Genomic DNA, 21,752 nt, shown 5'->3' with positions numbered 1-21,752 from the left:
TTTGTTACCATTGGTTGAAGTTAGTACAAGAGATAAGATGTTATGAGTGTCGTTATGCATAAAAGTGGTCAAGGGTGTTGGTGGTGAGGTAGTAGGCCATAACTCAATAGTGATCAAGTTAGTGGAGTGATGTATAAAGGGGTGAACAAGATGACGGGAAGTGATAACAAACATGCTTTGGTTTGAGACTTAAAGTGATATGAGACTTTGATAAAAACCTACAAGAGGTGTGGAAGAGCATATGTTGGGTGAGTCAGTATATCAGATACAAGTTAGTTGGGCAAGTACGAAAGAGCAACTCCAGTGTTAAGGTTGTAAGTTAGAAGTTTCTTCGAGTGTAATGACTAAACCAATTTACATTGTTGGACACATATCGTATAGTACAAAGGTAAAGTTTCCAGTGACTATAGGTGTTGGAGTCATCAAATATGTCATGTCTAGGTGGTGGTTGTCGGAGGATGTGAGGGAAACGCGGTTTTCTTTCTATCCCATCGGTGAACTTTCAAGGTCGAAAATTTTCTTGTTGGGGAGAATGTAAGACCCACTTTTATTGAGTGCCCTAATGTTAAGGGCTGCCACACTATTGGGCCTAAAGGGCTGACCCATAGGGTGCTAAGGCCCCTAAAGCAGCCAAGGTCCCTCAATTACAAGTCATTCTGAAAAATTAGTGCCCTAACTCACCCATTTTCTCTCCACAGAACCTCTGCTAGGGTTTGGAGATCTACCCAAGTTCAAGTGAGCTCAACCTCCGTCTCCCATTCACGTAAGTTAGTTCTCAAACCTAACCTTTCTAAGTTGTTTTCGTGGTTTATGTCGGGACTCACTGTGTGAATCCAATCTCCTTTGTCGTGCCACTGTTTCAGTTCATAGCTTTGTCCTTGGAGCTACTGGTTTCGCTGGCTTAAGAGTCGAAGTCCAATATTAGCCCTTTTCTAGGTAAGGGAAGCTAAGGTTTCACGTTATTTCTATTTTATGTGATTAATGTTTTGTGAAACATGAGAAAAGATTGGGGGCTTTTGGTATATTTCTGAGTTAGGGGTTCAAATGTTCATGAAACTATGATATCTGACGTTATTTCTCGTTGTTGGATGCGTCGCACAGTCGTTGGGCGAATGTGTGTTTTTCTGATATGCGCAGTTTTAGTAAAATTGAATTTTCCGACTCCTTAACCGTTGGATTGAGCTCAAATTTTGACATTTGGTTCATAACATGCTATTGTATGGTTTGACCGGTTGGATCGTCGATTAGATGTCTGTAGCTTGAGAAATGTGTCACGCATTACTGCAATGATTTTGGTTTTTGCTGATAATAAATTTTCTTAGGAAATTTGGTGTAAGAATTATGGTTGTGGGTTGTGGTTGATTGTATGGAATTGCAGGTACTTAACTGTTGGCACACATTTATTTGGGATGAATACTATTTTGTGATATATGTATGTCTTGGTATGCATTTATAAAGTATGAGATGAATGAATTTGCATGAGTGATGTGATTCATGGATTGTGAATGATGAACTTGGATAAATCTTAGCATGCGATTTCAATGAAATGTTTGGTTTATGATGTACCTTATATAATGCATTAGACCTACGAAATGATATGCATGATATAAGTTGTGGTTACAAATTGGATTGATATGATTGTATGATCTCGGCATGTGAAAACAAATGAGATGGTTGGTGTTAGAGTGGCATGGTATTGGCATGAGATGAAATTCCACAACTATGGTTTGAGAGTAATGAATGGGTATGGAACCACTGGGAAAGAAATGAAAGGGGTGAATTATAAAGAGCTGGTATGTGATGTATATGTATGTGTGTGATACATCTTTCTTGATTGGTTTGGTATGCCTCGTCTGTGTCAGCGTAATTCCTTGGAAATCTCTAGGTGGGATTTCAGGGTCGTGCTTCAGTGGTCGGGACGTAATTCCATGGCTCCTGTTAGTGGGTGTCCATGGTGGTGCCCCATCTATATAACTTGGTAAGGATTCAAGGTAAGGATTGCATCCTGACACTCTAAGGAGTTAGTTAGTCTCACTTAGAGCAGACTGACTCTTGTGGTAAGAGTAGCAAGAGGCCTGAAACCCATTAAGGGCTAACCTTGTGTGGGGGGGGGGGGAATTTGATTCATTGTAACACTTGTAACACATAGCTTAGAGGTGAGCAGCTCTGGGTGAGCAGAGGTATCCACCACAAGTGTAAGCATCCACTACATCCGACCGGGTTATATGTATCCGGATGAGTCGAGTCGAGTCTTAGTGTATTGATTTGGAAGGTCATAACATGCTTGGATGATGTATGTATACTGGACTGTGAAAGTTTATCTGATTGCATTGATGAAATCTTTTTGGCTCTAGCTTACCGTTTTCTCGTTTGAATGTCTTGTATGTTATTCTTCTACTTTTGTGATGATCATCAATTTATTGATGGGAGCAGATGCGAGAGGTACTCGTGGTCAACATGGGTGAGATGATTCCGCTGCATAGTCTACTTGGGTTGGACTTCACGTTTTATTTGGGCTTTTCTTTAGGGCTAAGGCCCGTGTATTGTATTGTCCATAAGGCTTTATTTCGAATACTGGTTATCTCTTACTCCTTTTGGGTTGTAGGCATTGTAGTGAGCTTTAGTATTTTCTTTTAAGTACCTTAGATAACTGTAAGGAGTGACCTTATACTCTGCAACTTAGCTCTTTATATTATCCGGTGTAAAATTTCATTTAATTATGTTATTATTTAAATGGGGTGTTAGAATTGCCACATTACATTGTTATTGCCACATGACACGATGTTAACTTGACATATGACATTTTTTATTTTTTATAAAAAAATTAAATTTGAAAAGAAATTAAAAAAAATAAAAAAAATCATAAACTGATATGTGACACTTATTTAATGTTGTTAGTACAGAATTAGTGAAAAGAACCTAAGTACATCAAATATTTAAAAACAGAACAATAAAACCAAATTAATATTTTTCTAAAAAAGTAGAAACTAAAATCATAATTTAACTTTTATAAATTACAATATTATACTTAATCACGGCCATTTGACCTTTTGTAAGAGTGGCTTCCAGATTATCTGTTTCGAAAATCTTTCAAGAATTGTGAAAACAAAACATTTGGAACAGAGTTTAGAATAAGCTTTCTATAATGAAAATTTCAAAATAACCTCTTTGAAATATATAAAATGATTCTAAAATAAGTTAAATAAAATTTTTAGAATAAATTTTCCAGAATATATATAATACTTTTCTAGAATAAGTTTTCCGAAATAAAATTTTTAAAACAAGGTTTTTCGAATAAAATTTTCGGAAGCTTTCTGTTACAATAAAATTTGTTACCCAACGTGTTCTCGCTTCTTTTTATACAGCCACAATAATGATGGCAATGACAGAGACAATGATACATGGTGCTGTGTGCAGCGGGAGAACAACTTAGAGTATGTTTTTATGAGGCGATGAATTAAGAGAGGAGATGATTGATTTGGGTTGATTAGAAGGTGATATTTATGTTTTTTTTTATGGATTTGGGAGTGATAGTTGAGTATATTTAAGAGTGATTTTTGTGAAAGCTTGTGAAAGATTTGACTGATATGACTAAAAAAAATTTAATTTAATAAATGAAAATGTATAATGACCTATTTGTCTTTGATGTTAAAAAAGTATAATTAAATGATATTTAGATAAATTGTAATTAATTTTTCATAAATAAAAATATTATAAATGTGGTGTGTAATCGGATACAAGTAACATGTATCTGTATACTGAACCATTGATACAACCATTTCTTCCAATATTCTTCATATATCAGGCATCAGTAATCTTGTTCCATGACTACGAGTACAACAACTACGCAACTACGTGATTTTTTTCATAAGGATACTGTAGTAATTTACCACACCTTCAAATCTCTTCAAAAAATAGAGATTCATTTATCTACTAATCCAGTAGTTAATCGTTTTTCCATCGTTGCCTTTTCCCAAAAGCAAACAATTGTTTCTCCTCCTATTCATCGCTTTCCATTCTACTTCTATAGTCTTTCTTCGTATGAGAGTAGGTACTTTTTTTTTTCTTAAAATTTGAGGTGCTATTAATAATAATGTGGTATTTTATTTCATTAGATAATTTAAGATACCAATTTATGTCAAACTTCATTGGATAATCTTTACCAATTTTCTGTCAACAAGTTTAATTCTAAGACTGTGAAAACAAATTTAAATTTTCTTTACTTCCACAGATTTTAAAACTTTTGTAACTAAAATATGTGATATACACACCATGTATTCTTTACATATAAATACAATATGAATACAGACAAATGGAATACAAACAAAATATTTTTCTGTTTTTGAAACAAATCATTGAACCCATAAGCACTTTATTGTCAACTCAAAAGAAAAACCATGCATCACTTTCGATAAAATAAATTAAAATAAATGAGGCATTATAACTTAGAGAGCGCAACTTTACTTAAATCCTTTTCCTGAAGCATTCTTGGGAATGGAATCAACAAATGCTACACGCCTTATTTTCTTGTATGGTGTAACCTGAATCCAAGACAATCACACCAAAATAAAAGTAGAAATATTATTTATGCCATAAATATTTATTTAAAGCTCAAATATTTTTCAGTATATTAATTTAGCAATTGTTTCTTTTGTCCTTAAAAGAAATTTTGCAAAAATTTGTCCTACAAAAAATATAACTGTCCTCTCTACTCCTTGAAAGAATCTACAAAAATAGTTTTAATAAACCGTGTTTGGTCCTCAACACTCATTCTACTACTATTATTGTTAAGGTGACAAATGAAGGATACACCACCCACTTCCATTGAATAATATATTGATTAGAAAATTTCACGGGTATCATTGCACCACTAGAAAAGCATAATTTAATTTATTTTACTTTTATAGCGGAAATAACGCATGTACTGTCAAAGATTTAGTGTTTCTATTGGAAGATCTTCAAACGTTTTTTTATATAAAAAAATGATATTATGATTTTCATGAATTTCATCTCTTATTTTTTAGTAATTTAGTGTGAATAATGCATTATTTGTTTCTTTAAAAAAATAAATAATTTACAACAAAATAGGGAAAAAAAAGGATTTATAATATATTTTTCTTTTTATTATAAAATATTTGTGAAACTACATATGACTGAAAATTGGAAGGAAAAAAGACCTGTTTGGCAACAAAATCTATGACTTGAGCTACGCCAAGGGAACTTTGAGGTTGTCTCACAACAAACGCCATGGGCACTTCGCCTGCTTCATTGTCAGGGTATCTGTAAATCATACGTCAACCTTATTACTTCTTTCTCAGATAACATGTTCAAACTATGTATGGTATGTAGTGTAGCATTTAGTCAGGGATGTTGAAATTTTTAATCCGGTAAAATTAAATTAAACAGAGGTTAAGGTTTTTCTTTCCTTTCACAAAATCGATTTACAACAAATAACCCTTTGTGGATTTTGATAATATGTTAGAAGTGAAAATTTAAATCCAACTTAATCTTATAAAATTAGTTTAGTTTATGATTTAAAATTTAAACTCTATTTATATATAATAAAATTGTCTTATCTTTAATCAGAGTTTCTAATATTAATCGATTCTTTTTTCTTTTCAAAAAGATTTAATGTGATTTTTTTTTCTAAATTAAATTTAACGTCATTTTATTTGATTTGCTTCTGAAACCAAAAAACAACCATATTTTTAGTGATTATATTAACTTATTTATCAATATTATTCTCTAAATAATACAATAAATATTTACAAAAATAAAATAAATCACCTTAAATAAAAAACAGATAATAAAATATTCAACCATCACTTTAAATACATAAATCAAAATGTTTTTTTTAAGTCTATTTTTAGTTAACAACTTTTTATTCCTCTCTTTTGGTAGGTTCTGGTAGGTGTACGACTCTGTAAAACCATTAAAAGAATATAGATATGAAGGCTAAAATATACAAAAAAACAATTTCAATATAAACTAAAACATATGCTTTTAAAAATACTAGACAAAAGCAAAAGAGTTAGTACTAGTATCACAGAAATGGAATGATTAATGAAATAAATAATAGAAGTAATCGATTACAAAAACTAGCGTCCAAATCTTAAAAACAACTTCGTATTTCACAGGGGACAAATGAATATTTTAAAGAAGTATGATGGTATAGTGGAAAAACACATTGAATTGTATAATAATCCATAATTGAATATCAGTGTAGAAAACAATTGAATTTCCTTTTTTCTTTTCCAACAACTTTGTCACTATAAATATAATAACATGTACACCAAACACGATGAAAACCATAAAAATATGCCCGAATCAGATTGGAATAAGACAGTTTGAAAAGTAGAGGAGTGAAAATATAAAATGAAGACCAATTGCCATTTTTTATTCTTTAGGCCCAAGCCAGATTTTGATTAATGAGACTACTTTTGGATTATAATCTTCCATAATTTAAACATAATTCATATAAATTTTAAAAGTCATCTAATAATATATATGTTTTCCTTTTATATTCTCGTTTGAAGAAAATATTTTACAAATTAAGCAAATTATATATATGAACCACCAATTATTATTTTTGTTATAAAAAGGAGTTATTTTTTGTAAGTTTTGATAATCTCTTTGAGAAATGTCTCTCCACTATATTTCATATTAAGTGTAACAAAATATTTTTGTCTTCAACAACGTATTCATATAAAACTATTTAGCAAAAGGTAGCATAATTGGTTGCTAAAAAATTAGAATCTTACGGAATAACTGCAGCATCAAGTATGTCTGGGTGAGATAGGAGCAACTCTTCTAGCTCTGCTGGAGCAACCTGCAATGTACAAAGATATATATTATTTGTAAAAGAAAATTTAGAAAACTAACCCGTAATAAAATAGTAAGATTAAGTCTAACTTATTATTATAAAATTAATTTGAAAAATGAGAAAGAAGAATGTTGGATTTTTAAGATAAAAAAAAATACTAATAATTATATAATAAAACACAGGTTTACTGTGTAATTTAATTAAAACTCATTTTACCTGGTAGCCCTTGTATTTGATAAACTCTTTGAACCTATCGACAACATACAAAAAACCATCATTATCGAAATAACAAAGGTCTCCAGTCCTTAACCACCCATTCACCAAAGTTGCTGAAGTTGCTTCTGGATCATCAACATAACCTACTTCAACATAGTCCATGCATGGGTTAAGTTATAATAATAATAATAATAATAATAATAATAATAATAATATAATTCAATCTTAAGTATAACATATAATGAGATTAGATATTACTAATAATTTGATAACAATAATAAATTTTGTTAAGATATTTTAAGTGAATTTAATACATGTTCATAAGTGTAAGATGATATATGTACCCTTTTATATGCAATAGATTCACCGTAATTAATTGATATAAATTATAATTACCTTTCATAACATAAGGTCCTCTGATCCATAGCTCTCCCCTTTCACCAGGAAACATGAGTTTCCCTGTTTGTGGGTTAACAATTCTTGCTTCTATGTTGGGTATGAGTGTACCTACTGTTCCCACGTGATTAGCCTCCTCAGGAGTCGTTCGGGTAACCGCAGACTCAGTTAAACCGTATCCCTACATTAATATTTACATACCAGATATTCAATTCCTATCATTTCTTCATGGAAAAAAATATATATAAACGAAATTTTATGAAAATCCAATATATTAATCATGTCCTCCTTGCATGATTTTCTCCACAATAATTATTAGTAAAGAAAGATAATAAAAACTTAAAATTAACTTTATGTATAACTTAACTAAAAAAGTTATGTTGGTTTATGTACTCTCCTGAATTTGGACTCGTCAAGCTCGGAAGCATCGAACACCTCGGACAGCTTGCTGAGCTCGGCAAACCTTATAATTAAAGAATATCGTTCACCACGATTTCTTAGGTAACTGACAAGTGAGTATCCCCTTTTTTCTAGGAACATCACCGTGCGAAGTTATTGGAGAAGTTACGGAAAGATAGAGTGGAGGAAATGGTTAGTGGTTAGCTAGAATCCAGGAAACAAGGTAATTGAAGAGAGAAGGGACCTGATAAATCGGAAAAGGAGAAACAACAGAGGACGGTCGTGAAATAAAGAGAGGGAGAGAGTGAGAACACAAAGAAAAAGAAGAGAAGAAACGCTCTGGTCCCATCGGCAATTTCTCGGACCGAAACATTGGCGCCCACCGTGGGGTCCGGTAAAACTTGAAACCGGCACCACTTATAGAGAAAAGACGTCTAAAAATGGTGATTATGACATCAGAAAATAATAACAACAATCAAGCAACCCTGGAGCAGATCATGCAACACATTGAAACTCTAAGACAGGAAAATGAGGTTATCAGAAAGCAAGCTGACGGTGAGCGAACTCAATGGTTAGCGGAGAGCGAGAGACGACGAGTGGAAATGGAAGTCAAACACGAAAGATTAAGGAAAGAGACGGCGGAGGCAAGGCAATGTTTAGACGAATTGATGCGTCAACAGGAACAATTGCAGAAAAGTAACGAAGAACTACGAGCTTGGATGCGGGAGCATAGCAATCTTGGAGACTCCAATATCAGTCGAAGAGGGGCAGAGCAGGACGAAAGTCATCCATTGGCTAGGGCGATCATGGAGGAGGTAATCCCACCTCATTTCCTTATCCCTAAAGTATCTCCTTTCACCAGTGAGGGTGATCCGGAAGCGCATCTGAAAGCTTTCGAGCACAAATGCTGATATCGAGCGGAAGTGATGCAGTGCATTGCAAAATGTTTGTGGGGACACTCGGGCTCAGCACTGAAGTGGTTCGGCAAGTTACCCAACGCTGCCATCCCTTCTTTCACTGTTTTTTCCCGCCTCTTCCTAGAAAGGTTTGCGGTAAATCGTCCCAAGCAGCTACAAATTGCAGATATGTTCGATATGAAACAACGACAGGAGGAGTCACTGAAACAGTTCCTTAACCAGTTCTGTGACGTTAGCATGGGACTCACAAATCCGAGCGAAGAGATGTTGGTGGGAGCCTTTGTGAAAAGGTTACGAGCAAATCCTTTTAGCGAATCCTTAATCCGAGCCCTAGCCGCTACTTTGGCGGAAGTAAGGAACCGAGCCACCATATGCATAGAAACCGAGGAAGCAATGCAGAGGAAGAGATTGGAAGAAAGGTGACCTCCCTCGCAGGAATATAAGGGAAAGGATGTTCGTCGACAAGTATTGGAAACATCCTCTCCCCACAAAAGAGCCAGTCGCAAGTTCACACCATACAATCCACCTCGTCCATTCGATAAGAAGATAACTAAGTCCATGTGTCCCCAGTTGTCGGAGCCCAAGATTCGAATCTTGAGGGATCATGAACTGATCAAACATCTACGCTTCCCCTTGGAGACTAGTTGGCTTCTTGGAAGAGAGCTATCATCTTGGTGTGAGTTCCACAAAACCCATGGGCACAATACTGAAAATTGTTATTCCCTGACATGTCAGTTGATTAGCTTAGCTCGCCAAGGGCTTATGAACAAATACATCAAAGATTACCTACCCAAGACAGAACCCGCTAAATCATCACTTAAGCCGACGCAAGGGTCTCACGAGATTCCTATCCTGGGGAACTTCAACACAATAGGTGCGGATCGACAAGGTCGGCTAGAAAGCGATACGCCCGAAGTGTAATCATGGCCACAACATTGGGACCGCCATTGCCGATCGTCGATCTGATTTTTACGAAAAAAGATCTAGAGGATGTGGTTCCTCATGAAGACGACCCAGTGGTGTTGTTTGTAATTTTGATGGGGAGAAACGTGCATCGAGTATTGATTGATCAAGGAAGTTCCACCGATGTCATGTTCTGGGAAGCATTCGTCGGTTTGCAGATCCCTAGAGATCAACTTCTGCCATTTGATGGAGTCTTAGTAGGATTCTCGGGAGAACAAGTAGAAGTCCGTGGTTATGTAAACTTGAGAACAACTTTCTCCGACGAGCATGCCGCAAAAACGATAATAATAAAATATATTGTCGTCAATGCTCCATCATCTTACAACATGCTGCTTGGACGACCCTCCCTCAATATGCTTGGAGCCGTGGTCTCCACCACTCACTTAAAAATGAAATTTCCAGCGGAAGGGAGAGTAGTGACAATGAGAGTGGATCAAGAGGTTGCATGTAAATGTTACGAAAGAAGTCTACGCTCACGACGAGATACTTACAATGTCTCTCAACTCCCTGCTCGTACAGATCTTCCAGAAACGGAACTCGACCCTAGGCCGACTACAGACCAAGGACCGAGACCTATAGGTGAACTAAAAGAAGTTGAGATCCTCCCGGGGAGAAAGATGAAAATTGGCGCAGATCTTGACCCAATTACCGAGATGGCCTTGTGCCGTGTCCTGCGTACGAACATGACGTCATTTGCATGGCCGGCCCGAGATATGCCTGGGATCAACCCGGACATACTTTGTCATAGGTTGAATATAAATCCCCAAGTAAAGCCATGAATTCAGAGATGACGCAGGCTCAATGAGGAAAAAGCTCGGGCCGCATCCGAAGAGATAAGGAAACTGATGGAGGCTGAGCATATCCGAGAGAAACAATACCCGGATTGGCTCGCCAATGTAGTAATGGTGAAAAAGGCCAATGGGAAGTGGAGGATGTGTGTTGATTTCACCGACTTGAATTTAGCTTGCCCAAAAGATTCTTATCCATTGCCCAATATCGACATACTCGTAGACCGAGTCTCTGGCTGCGGGTTGCTAAGTTTCATGGATGCATATTCGGGTTACAATCAAATCCGAATGCATCCTTCCGATGAGGATAAAACCGCGTTCATGGGCATTAAGGCGAACTTTTGCTACAAAGTAATGCCTTTTGGCCTTAAAAATGCGGGAGCAACATATCAAAGGATGATGGACAAGATTCTTCAACCTATGTTAGGTCGGAATGTCGAGGCATATTTTGATGATATGGTGGTGACCTCCGTAGGAAATGAAACTCATGCCTTGGATTTGCAGGAACTTTTCGATACGATCAACAAATATCAATTGAAGCTGAATCCTGAAAAATGCGTATTCAGCGTCAAAGCTGGAAAATTCTTAGGATTTATGCTAACCGAGCGAGGCATAGAAGCAAATCCGGACAAATGTCAAGCAATTATAAACATGAGAAGTCCAGGTTGTATGAAGGAGGTCCAACAACTGACAGGTAGGATGGCGGCATTGTCTAGATTCCTCGCAAGAAGTGGAGATAAAGGACGTCCCTATTTCCAATGTTTAAAGAAGAACGAGAAATTCCAATGGGCCTCGGAGTGTGAGGAATCTTTTCTTCAAGTAAGAACTGACTTACCAGTAAAGCAAATACTCAAACGACCAGACATGACAGGGCGACTCGTCAAGTGGGCGATAGAATTGGCGAAATACAATGTATCTTACGAATTCCGAGGTCCTATCTAAGCACAAGTTTTATCAGACTTCGTTGCCGAGCTCACCTTGCCCGCCCCAAACGGATCTGACCTTACTGACCAGAATAACGAAGTGTCTGAATGAATACTATTGGTTGATGGTGCATCTAATCAAAAAGGCAGCGGAGCAGGCGTGGTATTAGAGGGTCTAGGTGGGATCCTTGTAGAACAATCCTTAAAATTTTCCTTCAAAGCTAGCAACAACCAAGCTGAATACAAGGCTCTGATTGCCGGTATGTTATTAGCAAAGGAAATAGGAGCGACTCAACTGGCTGCTCGGAGCGATTCTTTGTTGGTTACAGGCCAAGTCAATGGAGAATTTACTGCCAAAGATCCCCAGCTAGCTAAGTATTTAGATTATGTAAAAACATTGGCTACAGCTTTCCATACTTTTCGATTGACTCATGTCCCACGAGAAGAAAATAGTCGGGCCGACCTCCTGTCTAAACTCGCCAGCTGTACCAAACCCGGTCAACAGAGGTCAGTAATAAAAGAGACCCTAACAACTCCTAGGGTCAACTCGTCTAATGATTTCAGGGTAATGACACTGAACAGAACGCCCACTCCAGAATCTTGGATGACTTCCATCAAAACCTTTTTAGTTGACGGAGTCTTACCAATAGATACCGTTGAGGCACAACGTCTCAAGAAAAGTTCAGCACGGTACACCTTAATAGATGGACATCTGTTTCGTTTTGGGTTCTCGAGGCCTTTATTGACGTGTATTGAGAAAGAAGAGTCTAATAGAGTCATGTCAGAGTTACATGAAGGAATCTGTGGCAATCACGTTGGAGGTCGGACCTTGCTATTGAGGGTCTTAAGAGCAGGGTATTTCTGGCCTACAATGAAAAAAGACTGCATGGAACATGCCAAACGATGTGATCAGTGCCAAAGGCACGGAGATTTCTATCGATCTCCTCCTGAAGGACTACACTCTATACATCCTCCTTGGCCTTTCCATACCTGGGGTATAGATATTCTGGGTCCTTTCCCAACAGTTATTCGGCAATTGAAATACCTTATAGTGGCGATGGAATATCTAACGAAATGGATAGAAGCAGAGCCAGTCGCTTCAATCACTGCATCAAAATAGAAAAATTCTTATGGAAGAACATAGTTTGCCGGTTCGGTGTTCCTTGCAGACTCATATCCGACAATGGCACCCAATTCACCAGTGCGCAGGTTCGACACACATGTAAGCAACTAGAAATCACCCAATGTTTTTCTTCTGTTGAACATCCGTAGACAAATGGCCAGGCAGAAGCAGCGAATAAGGTAATTCTGAAAGCACTTAAGCGCCGAGTACTTGCTTCCAAAACTTCCTGGTCGGATGAAATTCCCAAAATCTTGTGGGCATACCACACCAAACCTCAATCAACTACTCATGAAACTCCCTTCAGTCTAGTTTACGGAACGAACGCCTTATTACCAGTTGAGATCGAGAATTTTTCAGATAGCAGAACTAAAATCACCATGGAGGAGAACAACGAAGGAATCCGAGCTAACTTGGATGTCCTAGACGAAATACGAGAATTGGCACGAATCACCGGAGAGGCCACAAAACGAAGAGTTGAACGAAGGTACCAAACCAAAGTCGTTCCACGCGACTTCAAAGTCGGTGACTTGGTGTTGAGAATAGCACATATGACTGAGGTGGAGGACAAACTATCACCCAAATGGGTCGGTCCTTTTCGGATTAGGGAAGTATTACCTGGAGGCGAATACAAAATGGAAACCTTGGACGGGACCTCTATACCCAGGACATGCAACGCCGCCAATCTGCGCTTCTATTTTAGTTAGCACTCTATTTCCTTTTCTTCTCCATTTTTTGTAACAAACTGTTGGCACATTTTCTTTCCTTTGAAATAATAAAACCCCACACTCTTTTTCCCTGTCACACGACACGGTTTTTTAACGAGGTGGGAGTTGTTCAAGTAATGTGTTTAAAATTTTCTCTCTCAATTCATATAACAAAACCTCAGTACGCTGAGGGCTAAGTCGGTCCGACTACTCGATAAAAGGATAATAAAACCTCAGTACGTTGAGGGCTCAATGCGATCCGACTTTATCGTTAAAACCTCAGTACACTGAGGGCTCAATGCGGTCCGACTTTACCGTGAAACCTCAGTACGCTGAGGGCTCAATGCGGTCCGACTTTATCTTCAAAACCTTAGTACGCTGAGGGCTAAGTCGGTCCGACTTCTCAATAAAAAGAAGTTTAAACCTCAGTACGCTGAGGGCTCAATGCGGTCCGACTTTATCGTTAAAACCTTAGTACGCTGAGGGCTCGATGCGATCCGAATTTATCTTCAAAACCTCAGTATGCTGAGGGCTTAGTCGGTCCGAATTCTCGATCAAATGAAGTTAAAACCTCAATACGCTGAGGGTTGAGTTGGTCCGACTCCTCGATAAAAAGAAGTTAAAACCTCAGTACGCTGAGGGCTAAGTCGGTCCGACTCCTCAATAAAAAGAAGTTAAAACCTCAGTATGCTGAGGGCTAAGTCGGTCCGACTCCTTGATAAAAAGAAGATAAAACCTCAGTACACTGAGGGCTAAATCGGTTCGATCTAGCCACACAAAACGTTGAGGATTTCGTCGATCCAACTCAGGATATGTGACCATATGTCCCTGCTTAGCCGAACCGATCATGCGATCGAATGCCGAGCACCTCGTCCATCCCCAAATGGTGAATCGCTCAAATATTTAAGATACATGGTGATTCGCTCAAATATTCAAGGTACTTTTTCCGATCTTAGTAATAAGCATAATAATGTTAAAGCATATTTTCATTTCCTCTTTAGTTGTTATCTTAAGAATATCTCATACTATGAGGTATTATTTCTTCTATATTTCATTTTTTGACCAACGTGGTCCGATTTTACGTACCACTCGCCTCTATCTGGCAAGTCAATCTTATCTACAGGAATTCCTGAGTTAGAATACTTTTAAGTCAAAACATTTTCACCCAGACATAGCCAAATCTCAAACTTAATATAAAACAGAAATTACTCAATGTTCACAAAATTCAAAATCCTTGTAAAATAAAAGAAAATATTTTTGAAGTCTAAACTATTACAAAGATGTTATTAATCATCGGTTATCTCGACGAGCTGGCCATCCACCACTTCTTTAGTAATATCAGCACCTGAGATATCAGCATCAGGGCAGAGTACTTTGATTTGGTTCAAGGCTAGTTGAAATCCTTGATTCAAAGTGGTGCACAGTTAGTCGGCCATCTCCTCCTTTTCATTTTCCAGCTTCTTACACTTCTCTACCAATTCCTGAACTTGAGTTTCATAAGTTTCCATCTTCGGAGTCAACTCGTCGACTTTAACTTTCAGAGTCGCCAACTCGGTTTCTTTGCCACCCAATTCGATTTCTTTATCTTTTAAAACTTGACGAATCTTGACGAGCTCGGCTGCATCAGATCGGAGTTTTTCATCTCCTTTTTAGAAGCCTCAATCTCACGTATCAAGCTAGATTCTTTTAATTCTAACGCCTCTAAGCGGTTGACCAAGAACAGGGAGGACGCTTTGGCTTGATGCAAATAGCGAAGCAGTCCTTCTCGGGTCGAATTAGAAACCTGTTTTGAAAGAATGACATCATCCGTGGCTGAAAAATTATGAGCTCGTCCATGAGCTATGTGTTCAAAATCCTCATCCCAAAAACTCTTCCTCGAACTCGTTACTGTCGCTTTCCGGATCTCCGTGATATCTGGCAAGGAGTCAATATAATCCGAAGTTTCTGAGATGGGAGGTTGATTCCCTCCGCTTACCACTTTCCTTTTCTTCAAAGTTGGCTCTCGTATTGTAATTCCGGGTCCACTCTCTGGTTCCTTATGCGAAGACGAGCCCTGGACTGGGGAGCTCGCCCCGATTTTGATGTTCACTTTCTGTTTGATATGCCGCAAAAGGTCCTTTTGAGAGAGAGCCATTTGTTTTTCTGCGAATTTCGAAAGGTCAGTATTCAAGAGTTATGAGCACAAAGATTGACCAAAATGAGCAATAAACTTTGTTAAGTCAGATTAATACCAACGAAAACTCTTAAATCTACTTCCCGGTACTCAAGCTCTAAGATCTTTTGAATGTCGAAAATGACTTCTAGACCCATCAACTCCTCACAGCCCTTTCGATCAGCTGGGTTTGAGTCTTCAAGTTGACGTGTGACCTTTGGAGAGGGGTTTTTTGTCCAGTACAGAGGGAACCCTTCTAGCAAGGTCGGATTGTGGGAAGGTGCCAAGATTTTTATAAAAGCCCCTTTAAAACCTTTATAGGAGGATTGATATAACGCAAAAAGAGCTCGGCCACTTACTCCATTCAGAGAAGTCCATAGCAGTTTCGAACTATTTTTTAACTCAAAGAAATATAGAAACATGTTCGGCGTAGGTCGGATCCCAAGACCACTGCACAAGATATGAAAAGCACGGACGAAGGCCCAACTATTACGATGTAGTTGAGCAGGCGCCACATTCAACACGGTTAATAACCCTTTTTCAAAATCATTGAAGGGGAGTCTGAAACCGAGTCTTTCAAATAAGGTAACATAAATAAAAGTGAAAGTCTACAAAGGCGGGAGAGTGCCATCCCTACACACGGGTTCGTCTAATTCACACAATCCCACAACCACGTCGTTTTCATCATCCTTACATAAAGCCTATTTTTCCCTAAGGGTTTGGATTCGTCTCTCGGTGCAAAAACCAGTACACTCTCTTTTTAGATTTAATGGAGCCCAAGGGTATTGTGAGTCGTAGGAAGTCATCTTGGATCTACTAAGGTCAAACAAAATGAATTTAAGCATAAACCCTAAATCTCTTAAAAACAAGCAAGAAATAAGACAAATACGACTCCCAGATACACCCGCTGCTTTAAATCTAAAAATTTTCATAGAAAGGTTTTGGAAAGAAAAACGAAAGTAATCTATAAACCTGAGTATCAATCTAAACTAAATTAGGGTTTACCAGCCTGAAAGGTTCAAGAAACAGAAAGAATTGTGCATGCAAGAATGCCATCATCAACAATAAATTTCAGGAAAGGTAAGTGAAATACATACCTTGGTTGGAGTCACAGACAGGGAAAACAGAAACACAATGGTGGAAGTCGCGAAGGGTGCACCGGACAAGGGTTACCGAGAAATTGTTGCAAATAAACAAGAAAGAAGGTGAGGGATGTTTTAGAAAACGAAACGATTACCTTTATTCAAATTATAACCGTTAGATTCAAAAACCACTATCGGTTCGATAAGCTGACACGTGTAAGGTTAGGTGATCGTAATAAGTGAAGACAGAAACGTCATGTCATTGATGGGTCATTGACTGGAATGGGAGATAAGACAACTTCTCACAGTGCAAGCACAATGAAAAGTTGGAGGGCTGTGTACTCTCCTGGATTTGGACTCGTCAAGCTCGGAAGCATCGGACACCTCGGACAGCTCGCTAAGCTCGTCAAACCTTAAATTAAAGAATATCGTTCACCACGATTTCTTAGGTAACTAACAAGTGAGTATCCCCTTTTTTCTAGGAACATCACCGTGCGAAGTTATCGGAGAAGTTACGGAAAGATATAGTGGAGGAAATGGTTAGTGGTTAGTTAGAATCCAGGAAACAAGGTAACTGAAGAGAGAAGGGACTTGATAAATCGGAAAAAGAGAAACAACAGAGGACGGCCGTGAAACAGAGAGAGGGAGAGAGTGAGAACACAAAGAAAAAGAAGAGAAAAAACGCTAAGAGAAAAAACGCTATGGTCCCATCGGCAATTTCTCGGACCGGAACAATTTACTTTTTTTTTTTCATTTATCTATCGCTAACTTTAACTTATGAATAACTTTATTTCATTTTTCTTCTAAAGATACTTGTACGAATATTATAAAACAAAAACAAATATTCAACCCACAACTTGTACAAACAAAAATAAACACTGAACTCAAAAGCTATTAATGAGTTAAATTTTTTTGTTAATTAAATTATTTTGAAAGGCAATAAAATTGGTAATTATATATAAAGTTAATAGAAAGTGATAATATGATAATGATTCAGGGTTTTATTAAATAATATAAAAACCATAATTTGTTCATTTTCAACAAAATATGTATTTTTCTTTATTTACATAACTTGGCTAAGCCAACGATAGGGACAACACATTTTTAAAATAAATATTAAAATTCAATTTATTAGTGTCTACTTTAGAACGATAAAAATAAAAAATACTATCATACAATTAAATAAATAAGTATAAAATATGTATAGTTAATATAGACTAAATCCACTACAACTAATAAATAATTCAAATTAAGATAACGGACTCTAAAATTGTAAGTAGCTAACATAACCTTTTGAGTTACATGATATTTAATAAATATTTTCACTTTATACATTTAACTTTAGTTTAGTCATGCAGTATGCAATAATATTAATTTAATTTAATATTAATCAGTACCGATTTTAGATATTTTAACTCAACTTTTAATTTATAGAAATAGATGTTAGCCTGATAACATTCATATTTTTAGTGTTCTCATTTGTTTGTGATTTAATTCCAATACTAATTTAGTTAGGGCACTTCTATTGCAGAAGTCACTATTTGAAATGTTAATTTAACTTTTATGGGTTTTATATTATTTTAAGTCTCTCTAAATACGTTTTTTATATCGCATAACCGTTATTTTTTTTTTTTGTATTCTTATATTTGTTAGCATAATGGGTGGGGATTGTTGATATTGTTGCGGAGACAAGTTGTTTACAAATACATGTATCCAAATGCACGGTAAAGAGATGTTCATGCAACTTCAATAACGACACAAAACATGCAGAAAAATTCTTCTTATTTATCGAAGCTTCTACAAAGGTTATTAGTCAAAGATTTTAGACAGTTCAGCTCAAACATTATTTTTTTGTTGTTGTAAAGAAGCCAAATACATTACACGAGAATTACATATTTTAAGCACCATTTTTTTTTACGTTGATCAATATCCCTTCTACATTTTGTTTCAACCTGAGATTATATTTCAAGTTATGTTTTCTAAGTATTGTCTCTAGTTAAATTTTTTTTAGGTTTACCTTGTATTGTTTAAAGTCTGTGTAATATTGGGGTCCATTAAATATGTAGCCTGAGAGATGATATACCTCGTATTTATTTTTTAAAAAGGTTTGAATACTCATAGTACTTTATTTCTATTATATTTTTTTTTGTCGATAAAAAAAAGAGAAAAAATTTCTTATCTTCAATTTATTTATTTTTTATTATCATCTCATTTTACCTTTTTTTTTTATCTGATATTAGGTCAAGGATAAACTCATCTGATTATTTAAATCATGTTGATTATGTGAAATATTAAATTTGGAGTCATTTTGACTTTTTCTTTCTATAATAATATTATTCATGCACTGTATTGATTATGACTAATCTCGAAACTTTGGTAAAGTTTTCTCTCAACACGTTTTCCCTGTCCTTTAACTCAAAAAACCTCTATAAAAGGAATGAATCTAACATGTACGGCTTAATTTTAAAAGGCAGATATACCAATTTTTATTTATTATATCTGAATTACTTAGCACATAAAATAAACATATTAATTGTTTCATACTATGATTAAAAAAAATTATCATCGTGTAAAATATTTTTATTTAGTTTATGATAACTATTCCAAAATTCATCACGTAACATGATTTCTAACTTATTTTTGACATGAAAAGTAGATTGACTTTTATAAAATACGTTTTAGAAATGACATCATTTATGCATTTATTTAAATAGTTACAATTTCATTTAGTGAAACAATTTTACACTATTACCTACTACCTACCCTTATATGAAAATGAAATTATTTAAGTTTATACCGAATGAAAGGTTTCGTTAAATTTATTTAATGTTCTTGATATTATAAAATAAAAATAAATTATTTAAAACAACTTCATAACTTCATGTTTATTTGAATTATATTTAAGTTTAAAAATAAGAATAGTTTTAAGATAGTTAAAATAAATAAAATTGGAATGATTAAAATTTTATTTATATTTAAGTTCGAGTACTTTTTTCTCTGTCTAAAATTAAGTCAAGAACAAATAATTGATTTGTAACCGTCAATATAAATTTTAGAATAACTATTTAAATTATACTAGTGTAAACACAGGCGCTATCGCGCCTGTGTGTACGCATTTTTTGAATTATATTAAGACTTGATGATATTGTAATGTTATTAATTTAATAAACAAAATAAAAGTATATTTATAAAAAATAAAATAAAATGTACGAAGAAAATAAGAGAAAAATAACTATTGATGAATAATAAGAGAAAAAAAGAAAAAAGAGATAAGTAAATAATTTTATAAAAACTTATAAAAATAACCGTTAATTTTTAAAAATTTAATAAATAATTAAATTATAAAGGGTAAAGTTGGAATTATGAAATGTGGACACAAAAGAGGGAATCCCCTTTATATATAGTTATAGATTAACTCGCGAACACAGACACGATTGTGCTTGTGTGTTTAGATTTTTTAATTTTTAAGAAATTTAAGTTAAAATTAATAATAAATATATAATTAATTTTTTAAATAATTGTTAAATGTAAAATTAAAAAAATTAAAAAAATATATATATACTTTTTAAATAATGATTTAAGATAAAAGAGATTTTTAAAATAATAATTTAAAATAAAATAGATTTTTAAAATAACGGTTAAAAATAAATTATTTATAAAATAATTAATTTTTAAAATATGTAAAAGTAAAATTGATATTATGAAATGTAAACATAAAAAAAATCTCTTTATAAATTGTTATATAGATATGTAAAAATAGAAAAATAATATTTTAACTACTAAATTTTGATAACTTTCTTATAATTTTAATATTTTCTTTTAAATAATTTTTTATTTTTTATTTTTCTCATTTTTAAATTTTTAAAGCCACTTATAAAAATAACAAATCATATTATAAAAAAAAATTATCAAAATTTAGTAATATATATATATATATATATATATATATATATATATATATATATATATATATATATATATATATATGATTTTACAGAAAACCGAGGAGGAAATATGAAAATAGGATGCAAATTTGAAGTACCTGCATGACTAGGACCTTGGGGAACTTAGCTTTGAAAGCTTCATCGGTTTCCTTCCTCAGTGGGGCTCCACCGCACACGATCCCTTCCAACGACGTCAAATCGTATCCGTCTGTCACTTTGTCCTTCGTCACAGCTACAACCAGTGCCGGCACCATTGTAATGTGCGTCACTCGGAACCTCTCCGTGGCGCTCAGCATTGCCCTCAAACTGAACCTCTCCATTATCACCACCGTATCCGACAGCACCATCGCCCCGAGGCTGAAGGTGAAACCGTACACGTGGAAATATGGCACCGTATAGAGGTACACCGCAGGCTCCGCGCGCTTCGTGCGGACCGTGTCGTTTCCCGCGGCTATTGCGGTTAGGTTGCGGTGAGTAAGCATAACGCCCTTCACCTTCCCCGTCGTGCCGGAAGAGTACAGAATCGCTGCCACGTCGGACTGAGTCACCGGCGTGGGGGACACGGTTGGACTCAGTGGCTGAATCTTAGTCCTGGTGAGCGAGTCGAACTCAGGCGAGTCGAGGAGGACCGTACGGACATGGAACTCGCGTGTTTTTTCGGCGTTTGAAGTCACAGCGAAAACGATGGTGGGTTTGCTGAGGTGGAAGAGGCGCGTGAGCTCGGAGCGTGTGGAAAGAGGGTTCGCGGGGGAGACGACCACGCCAAGGGAGAGGAGCGCGAAGCAGAGGATCGGAACTTGGATGATGTTAGGGGAGAGAACGAGCGCGGTGTGGGCTTTTGATAGTTTGAGAACTGTGGCGAGGTTGGCGGCTAGGTTCTCAGCGCGGTGGATGAGTTCGCCGTAGGAGAGGCTGTGGCCGGAGGTAGAGTCGATAACGGCGGTTGAGGAATCGGGAAAGTGAGAGTTGCAACGGAGGGAGAGAACGTAGGAAGCCGCGGAGATGGCGGCGTTGGGAGGAGGGAGAATAAGTGGTGGTTTGAGGCTGTGGAAGGTTCTGGAAGCGGGATTGAAACCGCTCCTTGGATCTGTGACGGGTGGGAATGTAGCTGCCATCTTCTCCACGTGAAGGGTGTTCGGATGAAGTGTCTCTCGATATATAGTGTGCACTGTCATGTTCGCCCGATAATGCTTTTGGTTTGTATTTACGAAAATAATATTTCGACAAAGGGAGTTTAAAATTTTTTATTACGAATGCTTAATTAAAGCAAACATTACACGTGCGAGAAAGATTGTTTTTACAAACTGAAAGAGAGAGCGCAA

General features: G+C 36.1%; 1 pseudogene across 1 annotated transcript; it reads right to left on the bottom strand.

The window, feature by feature from the left end:
* Positions 1 to 4,232: 4,232 nt before the first annotated feature.
* On the bottom strand, positions 4,233 to 21,605 carry LOC114182425 (4-coumarate--CoA ligase-like 9; annotated as a pseudogene). Its single transcript, XR_014994645.1, has 6 exons — positions 20,529 to 21,605; positions 7,436 to 7,616; positions 7,040 to 7,182; positions 6,762 to 6,829; positions 5,178 to 5,280; positions 4,233 to 4,541 (listed from the first exon to the last, which is right to left on the bottom strand). The product of XR_014994645.1 is annotated as a 4-coumarate--CoA ligase-like 9 (transcript).
* Positions 21,606 to 21,752: the final 147 nt, after the last annotated feature.

This window comes from Vigna unguiculata, chromosome 4, assembly GCF_037176805.1.
Source record: "Vigna unguiculata cultivar grain cowpea cultivar isolate G323 ecotype 2 chromosome 4, ASM3717680v1, whole genome shotgun sequence".
Classification (NCBI taxonomy): Eukaryota; Viridiplantae; Streptophyta; class Magnoliopsida; order Fabales; family Fabaceae; genus Vigna; species Vigna unguiculata.
The sequence above is the reverse complement of the archived record's forward strand: the minus strand, read 5'-3'. Positions and strand labels throughout refer to the sequence as shown.